General features: G+C 38.9%; 1 long non-coding RNA gene across 2 annotated transcripts; it reads right to left on the bottom strand.

Annotated features, from left to right (window-relative positions):
• Positions 1–273: 273 nt before the first annotated feature.
• LOC138805458 (uncharacterized) lies at positions 274–7052 on the bottom strand. Of its 2 annotated transcripts, XR_011365548.1 has the most exons (4): positions 6943–7052; positions 4030–4180; positions 613–690; positions 274–348 (listed from the first exon to the last, which is right to left on the bottom strand). It is a non-coding gene; the product is annotated as an uncharacterized lncRNA (long non-coding RNA). The 2 variants fall into 2 exon arrangements; XR_011365549.1 differs by lacking the exons at positions 274–348; positions 613–690 and adding an exon at positions 3772–3843.
• Positions 7053–10877: the final 3825 nt, after the last annotated feature.

Raw genomic sequence — 10877 nt, 5'->3', positions numbered from 1 at the left:
TTTCCAGGAAACTCTCTGACATTATATACTCACAGGAAACTGTACTCTTTCTTTCTTACATTCATATATTTATTGTTTTTTTTTTTTTTTAGGTAAAACCCTGCTAGCACAGGCCAGCCTGGAACTTGCAATTCTGCTACTTTGTTGCTTGAGGAATGTCTTTCTTCTACCCAAGACATTCCATAACAAAATTTATTTTCTAATAACAACAACAAACAAAAAGATCAAGTATTAAGGTCCTTACCCTAGGACTTAGGAGCAAACAGGACATCCTGATTATATCAGTTCCCTCTGTCCAGAGAGCATTGTGTGCCTGGGGCTTACTGGTTTACAGAATGTCTCCTGAGCCTGGGAAAGACAGGCATAAAAGGAAAAAGCATCCCAAGTCCTGTGCATGAGCAGGCAATGGAATATATGTTGTATTAAATATTTCTTTGGATATAGAACCTCCCTGCCCACTCTGACCTTGGATATGCACATAGTTCACAAGTCACCAACAAAGAGCAAGGCTTTTGCTCTTACTTCCATATTGTAAATGGTTACTATCTCAGTTTTTATTCACTGAAGTGTCACAAATAAATGAATCACAATCACCAAGAAGTAATAACTTACCCTGGCCAGTTTGTCTGGTTTGCAGGAGATGTGTTGGGAAAAACATCTCTGTTATCTCTTCAGAAAAATCTTCATCCCCTGAAAAAAACAAAGTTTTACATGAAAAACATTCCAGAAAAACTGCTGAGGATCACAAGAAAGGTGAGAAGGAAGAGGAGTGAAGGCAGCAGAAGTATGCATAACAATTTAATGAGCATGGAATATGAGTGCTTATAGAATTTTTTCCTTTCCTTCTCAAGTTTTTATGATGCATTGTTATCATTATCCATTCTTTCACTATTAAACTTAAATGTCCAATTAAGACAAACATTTCTGAGACTTTTCTTCCACCACTGGTTAAGCTGAAGCTACAGGCGTTAGGGATAATAATAATCACTCGGCCTTCTGAGATTTCTGGGCAGACTTTGTGGCCTTGCCAGCTCCTGCAGACTTCTTGTCCACATCTTTGATGCCACACACAGCAACTGTCTCCTATCACAAACAGCAAGATGACCCAAAGGAGGATAGTCAGAGAAGCTCTCCACATACACAAGGCTTGCTGGAACCATATGAACCATGACAGCATCACTAGACTTCAGGAATTTAGGACTAGCTTCCAACTTCTTACACGATCTCTTTTCAAGTTTCTCTTTCCAGTCAGTAAACTTGCAAGCAATTTACGCTGAATGACAATCCAGGACAGAGGCATATTTAGCACTGATTTGGCCTGGATGCTTCAGGAAGGTCACCTGAGCAGTGAAGCTAAATGTTTCCTTGGGTGAATCATTCTTGTTGTCATCACCCACGTTGCCACCCCAAACATCTTTGGGTGACATGCTTATAGAATTTTTTTGTGCATAGTATGTCGATAGATGTTCTTAATGGGCTTATAAGAGAGGTGGGCATTATCACACTTTGGCAATAAAGATAATGAAGGCTGGAAGAGGTCAAGAATTTCCACAAGATTTCTTAGCAAAGGTTAGGAGTTAAACCTTGGCCTCCACTCTCAATGCTCTTTGCGTCACATTACAGAAGAATGAATGGAGAGTATGAAGCAGATATTGTATAAAGTAAATGGAATTCAGGGCTGGGAATGTGGCTTAGTAGTAGAGTGTTTGCCTAGCATGCATGAAGCCCTGAGTTTGATTCCTCAGTACCACACAAACAGAAAGAGACAGAAGTGACCCTGTGGCACAAATGGTAGAGCACTAGCCTTCAGCACAAAGAGGCTCAGGGACAGAACCCAGGCCCTGAGTTCAAGCCCCAGAACGAGAAAAAAAGAAAAGAAAAAGAATTTAAAAAATGGAATTCAAGTTATGGGAAGAGTTTCAGGCAGAGAAAATGAGTGCCAAGATTAGGTGGTGAAAGCATAGCAGGAAGTTTAGTATGATCACAGCATTTAATGTAAACAAAGGAAAAAAGCAACAAAGTAGGATCCAGCAAAGACTGGGCCTTTACACCCTGGTAAGATTTCAAAGTTTCTAACAAAGAGATGAGGAACCACTGAATGATGTTTAGAACAGAGACAAGTAAGATCAAATTTAAATCAAAGGAAGATCATTTTAGTGGCTGAGTAGAGAACTGATCAGCACTAATCTAGGAACAAAAAAGGAAGTAAAATTGAGGGAATAATCCATGATTCAAGTGAGCAAGGTGATGTTTAAATCAGCGGGAGAAAGGATTAATGTTGGAAGGGTGCTAAGGAAAATGTTATCTTGATGATGGGAAAACAGAACACCTCACTGAAGAAACATGTAAACATATGGGTAAGTCAAGAGCAAACTGTAATCAAGACAGCCAAACATACTGTCAGGAAATATTCCTTCTCTCTTTACACACCTAAATCCTATCCATTAACTCACTTTGAGACCAGCCTAAGGTTTTAGCCTTTAGAATCTATATATTTCTTAATCAGCAGTGTATAGCTTCAAGGGCAAATTGTTACTGCTTTATCTGACCATTGTCCCCAAAATTTCCCGCGATTGGCGGGAAGAATGTATCATAGCTCATTTGTGCCTCTCACTTGGCATTTAAGAGAAAGAATTAAAATGACTTAGCAATCCCAAGTATAAGATGGATTGTGAAGGTGATCTCATTAATACCATCCTTACCAATGTAACTCATTTAAGCAACATTTAACTATATCCTAATATGAATAAAAATCTAAAACCTGACTCGTAGGGTCATCCAACTAAATCCTACTGGGTGCAAGAAATTAATCTGAAAACATAATGACATACCTATATCACAAAATATTGACAAAATGATCCAATAGCATGCAGAATTTTTTTCACTTATATTTATCTCATTCTGTTCTAAAAAATTATTTAGTGTATACTTAAAATGTAAATAATATTCCAATATATACATTTAATTTACAATGTTCAGATATACAATGTATTATGTTTGAGTGTTAATAAACTTATTTTTTGGTAAGTGTTGTGAACAAAATGAGGCAGGTCACTGCTGTGGCTCATGCCTGTAAACCTAGCTATTTGGGAAGTTGAGAATGGAGGATTATAATTTGAGGTCAGCCTTGGCAGCACAGTTTGTGAGATCCCTTCTCAGCCATAGCCTGTTACATTAGTATGTGCTCATCCTCCAACACTAATGTGAGAGTCCAAAATTAAGAGGATTTCAGTTCCAGCCCAGCCTGGGCAGAAAATTTTAGGAGATTCCATCTCAACAGAGAGGCTGGACACAGTGGCAAGTGTCTGTGATTCTAACAATGAAAGGAAGACTGAAATCGGTAATTGTAGTTCAGGCATGTATCCAGGCAGGAAACCATACTCTCCCTGAAAACAGTCAAGGGAAAGCAGGGCCCAAGGCATGGCTCTGTGGTAGAGTGTCTGCTTACTAAGTTTGAGTGAGCTGAGCTCAAACCCCAGTACCATCATAACAAAGGAAAACAATGGTGGAAGATCACTACCAAATACTTTCCACAGAATTAAGTATATATTGGGCAGGAGTGTGGCCCAATATTAGGTAGGGGTATAACTCCATGGTAGAGTACTTGCCAGAGGCTTGGTGACTGGCATTGAGATGAGGAGAAGTTGCATCAAAAGTATGTAGGATGGTGCTGGTGGCTCACGACAATAATCAGCTACTCAGGAGGCTGAGACCTGGAGGATGGACGTTTAAAGCCAGCCAGGCAGAAAATTCTGTTTAGATCTATCTCGACTTAGCAAGAAAAAGACAGACTGGTGTCGTGGTTCAGATTAGTAAGACATCAGCTGAGTTCAAGCTGTGGTCCTGGCACCAAAAACAACAATAACAAAATAAATAAATAAAGGAATAAAGTGTGGGCTTTGGAGGGACTTTGGAGAAAGGCAGGACTCTCCCAAAATCGGAAGACATATTCTTAGGCAAAGGGATGGCAAGGACCAAGAATGCTGATAGAAAAAGATGACCAACACTACCACAACAGCAGGTTCCTACCTTTATCCCCGTCAGCTACTTCCATTTTTTCAGTACTTCATTGAGATATCATTAAATGCCAACATCACTGCTGAATTCTCAACAAATATCACTGAGGAGGGCTGGCAAAGAGTGAGAGGAGTTGGGCAGGAGTCTCTTTTCAGAGTCATTTCTGGTGAACATATTAGACAAAAATCCAACTGTTTAGAAAATCCCTCAGAGTCCTCTGAATGGTATTTAAAGTTCAAGATTCCCATTCCTACACCAAACAGATGCTGATTACATGAACAAATGCAGTTAATTGCAGAAAAAATTTTATAAATAACACAACTGTCATATTGAGGAGTAATTAGAAAGAATGCAACTATCTAAACACATCACAATGGCTTTATGTGTTTCCTAAGTTAAGACTTCTAAAAAGCAGATTTTTTAATCTTTTATATCTTTGGAATCATTAAAATAATTACCATCGCTTGCTTATGACTATTATGCCACTTATTGAATACATTATTTCATTTTTGTTTTGTTTTGTTTTGTTTTTGCCAGTCTTGGGGTCTGAACTCTGGGCCTGGGCACTGTCTCTCAGCTCTTCAGCTCTTCAGCTCAAGGCTAGTGCTCTACCACTTGAGCCACAGTGCCACTTCTGGCTTTTTCTGCTTATGTGGTACTGAGGAATCGAACCCAAGGCCTCATGCATGCAAGGCAAGCACTCTACCACTGAGACACCTTCCCAGCCTCTGAATAAAGTATTTAATTTAGTACTTATTTTAACAACCTGTAAGGAATTAGATTGGGTTACCTTACAGATGAGAAAAGAGTTCAGGATCGCAGGTCACATGGCTTTAGTAAAAGACAGATCTTCATTTTGACTCAGTGGATAACTCCAAAGCCCATCATAGTTAACTGCCATCTCAATACTATGTTCAAAAAATCTTTTTTCCTTTTTTTGTGCAAGTCCTAGGGCATGAACTCAGGGCGTGGGTGCTGTCCCTGAGCTTCTTCAGCTCAAATCTAACACTCTATCACTTGAGCTACAGCTCCACTTTGGGCTTTTGATAGTTACCTGGGGATCAGAGTCTCACAGACTTTGCTGGTGAGCTGGCTTTAAACCCAGATCCGGCGTCTCAGTTTCCTGAGTATCTAGGTTTACAGGTGTGAGCCACCAGTACCTGGTCAGAAAACATTTTATAAAAAGGAATCAAGCTTTTACATAGACTAAGGAATCATTTATTAGTAAGATGTTATACAATTGTCTAGTCTGACAACAAACAAAAAAGAAAATGTCCCAGTCTGCATAAAATCCATACTAAAGGAGTAAGAAAAGTTTCTCACTGAGAAATATTCGCTTTGTAGAAAACTTGAAGACTAGTTATTTTACAGTTGATGAGAAATAGAAAAAAATCAAATGAGGTTTAGAGATATTAGTGGCAAGCACACTGACAGTTCAAAGAAGTAAAACAGAGAGCCATCTTTAAAAGCACTGACATGTGGAAAATTTTAATTTGGCAGCTCTCAAACTTGCTAGTCTCAGGACCTCCTAATACTCTTAAATTTTGAGAGCTCCCAAAGAGCTAATTAAACAGGTAAGGTGGCTCAGTGGTAGAGTGCTTGCCTTGCATGCATGAGGTCCTGGGTTCGATTCCTCGGCACCACATAAGTAGAAAAAGCCAGAGGTGGCACTGTGGCTCAAGTGATAGAGCGCTAGCCTTGAGCTGAAGAGCTGAGGGACAGTGCCCAGACCCAGAGTTTAGGCCCCAGAACTGACAAAAAAAAATGTAAGTAGAGCCAGGAACTGGTGGCTCTCACCAGTAATCCTAGCTACACACTCAGGAGACTGAGATCTATAGATTGCTATTAAAAGGTAGCTGGAGCAGGAAAGTCAATGAGATTCTTATCTCCAATAAACTACTCAGAAAACAAAACAAATCAAAACAAAACAAACCCAGAAGTACAACTATAACTCAAGTGGTAGAGTGCAGCTCAGAATCAATGCCTAAGTGCTGAATTCAAGCCCCAGGACTGGCACAAAAATAAATAAATTAAATAAAAAATAGGGTATACACATGCATTCGCATGTGCATGCACACACACGAGAGAAACAGACAGATATATTAAAAAGTAGAACTCAGCTAATGAGCAAAGCATCAGGTATTGAGTCCTAGTTTCACAAGCCAAACAAAAGAAAATTTAGAACTCAAGTGCTTATGGTAGTTTTGTAAACTTAAGAACAAAAACACTGGGGATGGGAAGGTGGCTCAGTGGTAGAGTGTTTGTCTTGTATGCATGAGGCCTTGAGTTCAATTACTGAGCACCACATAAGCAGAAAAAGTTGTAAGTGGCGCTGTGGCTCAAGTGGTAGGACACTAGCACTGAGCTAAAGAGCTGAGGGTCAGCACCCAAGCCCAGAGTTCACTCCCCACAACTCACCAAAAAGAAAGAAAAAGAAAGAAAAGAAACACTACTTATTAATATACGCTTATTGAAAAAAACTGTATTTTCCAAAAAAGGTAAAATTTCAGCAGAATAGACCCATTGTTTTACATCTTTAATAAATCACTTCATCCTTTAGCCTAATGAAAGACACCTGTATTCTCTCATCTGCTTTTATACTGTCTGTTGGGTTATGTTGTTTCAAGTATATGCAGAAAATCTACCTTACAAAGTCACTTAGTTAGGAAAGGAAGAAGTATTTTAGTTGCCTTCTCAGATTATCAATAAAGCTAATGCTGGCATACTCCTTAATATTACACTAAAACTCAACTAGTGGTCATCTCTTAAAATTTAGTTGTAATGAGATACATAGCAATGAGCCTGAAGCTATACCATAAGATTTTCTGCTTGGATGTATTAAATTAAAATCAGTTAGTCTTTTCTTTTCTTTTGCCTGTACATGATTTGCTAACATCACACATTAAATAATGGGAAAATACTCACACTGAGTCACACAAATCTTCCAAATGCTGACCAACTGTCCTGAAATCAATGAATATAGCTGTTATTATCAACACAGATTTCATCAGCATAGTCTGTAAACAGCACTGGGAAGCTACAAAGCTCAACAGAGCAATAAATACATTCTATAAAATTGAAACTTAGTTTGAATGTGTATCATGACTCATACATCGTTGCTTTTCTTGTCGTAAAGGCTCATTTCATTCACTTTTAAGAAATGTTCACCAAATAAAATTCTAGTCTCTATGACCACTTGTATACTTCAGAGTGAAAATGTCATTCCATGGCAAAGTAAATAGTTCATTTAAACACTACAAAAGGGCTAGGCACTGGTGGCTCATGCTTGTAATCCAAGCTACTCAGGAAATTAAGATCTAAGGATCATGGTTCAAAGCCAGCTCAGGCAGAAAAGTCTGTGAGACTCTTATCTCCAATGAACTACTCAGAAGAAGCCAGAAGTGGTGCAGTGGTTCAAGTGGTAGAGCACTACCCATGAGAAAAAAAGCTTAGGGCAACATCCAAGCCCTGAGTTCAAATTCTAGGACCAGCTTAAAACTGAATTCATTGGATTCCACTTTCTTAAAATAGCCAATTAGCAGAGAATATGTCTTAGAAATATATCTAATTAAATGTTAAAATAAAACAACCCTTAAGATTCATTTGTCCAGAAATTACATTTTATACTAACTGCCACATTACCTTATTACTATAAAAAATGAGCAGTTTCAACATTCATATTTTCTAAGAGATACAGGCTTTAAATTGTGGAGGCAGGGAGGGGGAAGAGTGTCACTCATGTTTTAGGTACTACCACCTTTTCTGCCTCAATTCAAGATGGGATTAAGGATCCCACAAGTCATGAGGCACAAATGAAGTATCTAGAGATATAAAGAAACATCAGCCAAACTGAGGACAAACTCTGAAAAGAGCAATCTTTAACTGTACTCACTGGTATGAACAATATCAGTATGAGGGATGCTAAGAGGAGTCTGACAGGGGAAAAAAAAAAGAAGACATAAGCAAGAGGCTGATGTGTCTGAACACCTAGATGGGGGAAAGTTGCAAAAAGAATTCTACATGAAAATTCTCACTGCAAAAAAGAGAGAGATGCAGGGTACCAGTGGCTATCCTTGTCAGACTGCTACTCAGGCAGCTGAGATCTGGGGATCATAGTTGGAAGCCAGCCTAGGAAGAAAACTCCATGAGACTCCTATCTCTAATCACAAAAAAAACTGGAAGTAGAGGTGTGGCTCAAGTCCTTAAAGGTCTAACTTCAAGCAAAGAAGGTCAGGGACAGCAAGCAGACCTTGAGTTCAAGCCCCAGGACCAGCACAGGCATTGTGCATGCACACACACAAACACACAAATTACTCTAGTAATAATAAATAATCTAGTAATAATAATAATATTAATAATAATAATAAATACCGCAGTAATAATAAAGACTCTAGTAATAATAAATACATTGCATCTTCCCACTCTGATTATGAATTTTCATATTACCTTTTTTCTCTTCTTTTTCTTCCTCACAAAATTCTGCTAGGGAAAATGCTTCTGAGTTGTTCTAATTCAAATATTAGAGCCTCTAATTCTTCTCCACTCAGAGAATTAAGGAAAGATTTCACCTGAATGAAAATAATAAAATATTGTGTAAATATTAATGAAAAAATCTCATAAGGAGGAAAGACTGAAGAGCTCATGCCAGCACAGCTCTGTGTGTGTGTGTGTGTGTGTGTGTGTGTGTGTGTGTGTGTGTGTGTATGTGTGTGTGTGTGTGTTTGTGTTGGTCCTAGGGCTTGAACTCAAGGCCTGGGCGCTTAGCTTTTTTTTTTTAATTTTATTTTATTTTATTTGTGAACATACTGTACAGAGGAGTTACAGTTACATGGGCAGGATAATGCATACATTTCTTACCAAGAATTGCAGCCTCCTCCTTTGTTTACCCTTCACATCCCTTCCCAGCCTCACCGCTCCCCCCAATCCCAATCCTTCTCCTTCCCCCCCCCTTCCCCCACCTCCCTGCACCAATGTTGTAAAACTCGTTTTGAACATGACAACTTGTACTTCTCATTGTTGCAACAGGTCCACCTGTATCCTTAAACAACTGGTTTTCCCCCATCTCCTACACAAGTTATACTGACATCAAATATAGTGAAAGTAGGGGTTATATTGTGGGGGAGGTACATACAAACCAACAAAGGGATAATCTTATAAATGCATTAGAAACACATGCATGAAAGAAAAAAACATTAAAATACACATCTAAGGGTTCATTTTCCTGACATCACATTATCTGACCTTTTCCGCTTGACTCATACATATACTAGATATTACAAATAAGGGAAACCTTGGGACCTATGTTTGTTTGGGCCTGGCTTACTTCACTTAATATAATGTTTTCCAAGTTTTTCCATTTCCAAACAAATGGGGCAATGTCATTCTTTCTGATGGAGGCCTAGAATTCCATTGTTTATATATACCACATTTTTTTTTAAATTGTATTTTATTTTATTTGAGAACATACTGTACAAAGGGGCTACAATTGCATGGGCAGGATAATGGATACATTTCTTACCAAGCATTGCAGCCTCCTCCTTTGTTTACCCTTCACTTCCCTTCCCCGCCTCCCCCCTCCCCCCACCCAATTTTACCCCCCTCCCCCCACCCAATTATACCCCCCTCCCCCCCCCCACACCGGCATTGTAAAGCTTGTTTTGACATGACATTTTGTACTTCTCATTGTTGCAACAGGTCCACCTGAATCCTTAAACGACTTGTTTGTCCCCATCTACTCCACATGTTATACTGACATCAAATATAGTGAAAACGGGGGTTACACTGTGAGGGAGGGACATACAAAGCAACAAAGAAATAATCTTATAAATGCATTAGAAATACATGCATGAAAGAAACGAAAACATTAAAATACATATTTAAGGGTTCATTTTCCTAGCATCACATTATCTGACCTTTTCCGCTTGACTCATACCTATACTAGATATTGCAAATAAGGGAAACCATGGGACCTATGCTTCTTTGGGCCTGGCTTACTTCACTTAATATAATTTTTTCCAAACCTTTCCATTTCCTAACAAATGGGGAAATGTCATTCTTTCTGATGGAGGCATAGAATTCCATTGTGATATATACCACATTTTTTTGATCCATTCATCTACTGAGGGGCATCTGGGTTGGTTCCATATCTTAGCTATGGTAAATAATGCTGCAATAAACATAGTTGTGCTGGTAGCTTTAGTGTGGTCTTGTTTGTAAACATTTGGGTAAATGCCCAAAAGTGGGATTGCTGGGTCATCGGGGAGTTCTATGTGAAGTCTTTTGAGGAACCTCCATACTGCTTTCCAAAGTGGTTGATCAAGTTTACATTCCCACCAACAATGAAGTAAGGTTCCTTTCTGTCCACATCCCCTCCAGCATCTGTTGTTGTTAGAGTTCTTGCTTTTTGCCGTTCTAACTGGAGTGAGGTGATATCTCAATGTTGTTTTGATTTGCATTTCTTTTATGGCTAGGGATGTTGAACATTTCTTCATGTGTCTCTTGGCCATCCTTCTTACTTCTTCAGAGAAGTTTCTCTTTAAGTCTTTCACTGGGTGCTTAGCTTTTGTGCTCAAATCTAGCACTCCATTATTTGAACCACAGCACAACTTCCAGCTTTTTGGTGGTTAATTGGAGATAAAAGTCTCACAGACACTCTTATCTGAGCTGGCTTCCCACCATAATCATCAGATTTCATTCTCCTAAATAGCTAGGATTACAGTACCCAGTTCTAATTTTTTTTTTATCCCTGAGGCTCTTTGTTCTCAAGGATAGCGATATACACTTGGAGCTACAGGACTACTTCCAGCTTTCTGAGTTATTTATCAAAATTAACCTGTCTGGTCTGGCTTTCAATGAACCTC

This window comes from Dipodomys merriami, unplaced genomic scaffold, assembly GCF_024711535.1.
Source record: "Dipodomys merriami isolate MVZ:Mamm:240054 unplaced genomic scaffold, mDipMer1.0.p SCAF_3938, whole genome shotgun sequence".
Taxonomy (NCBI): domain Eukaryota; kingdom Metazoa; phylum Chordata; class Mammalia; order Rodentia; family Heteromyidae; genus Dipodomys; species Dipodomys merriami.
The sequence above is the reverse complement of the archived record's forward strand: the minus strand, read 5'-3'. Positions and strand labels throughout refer to the sequence as shown.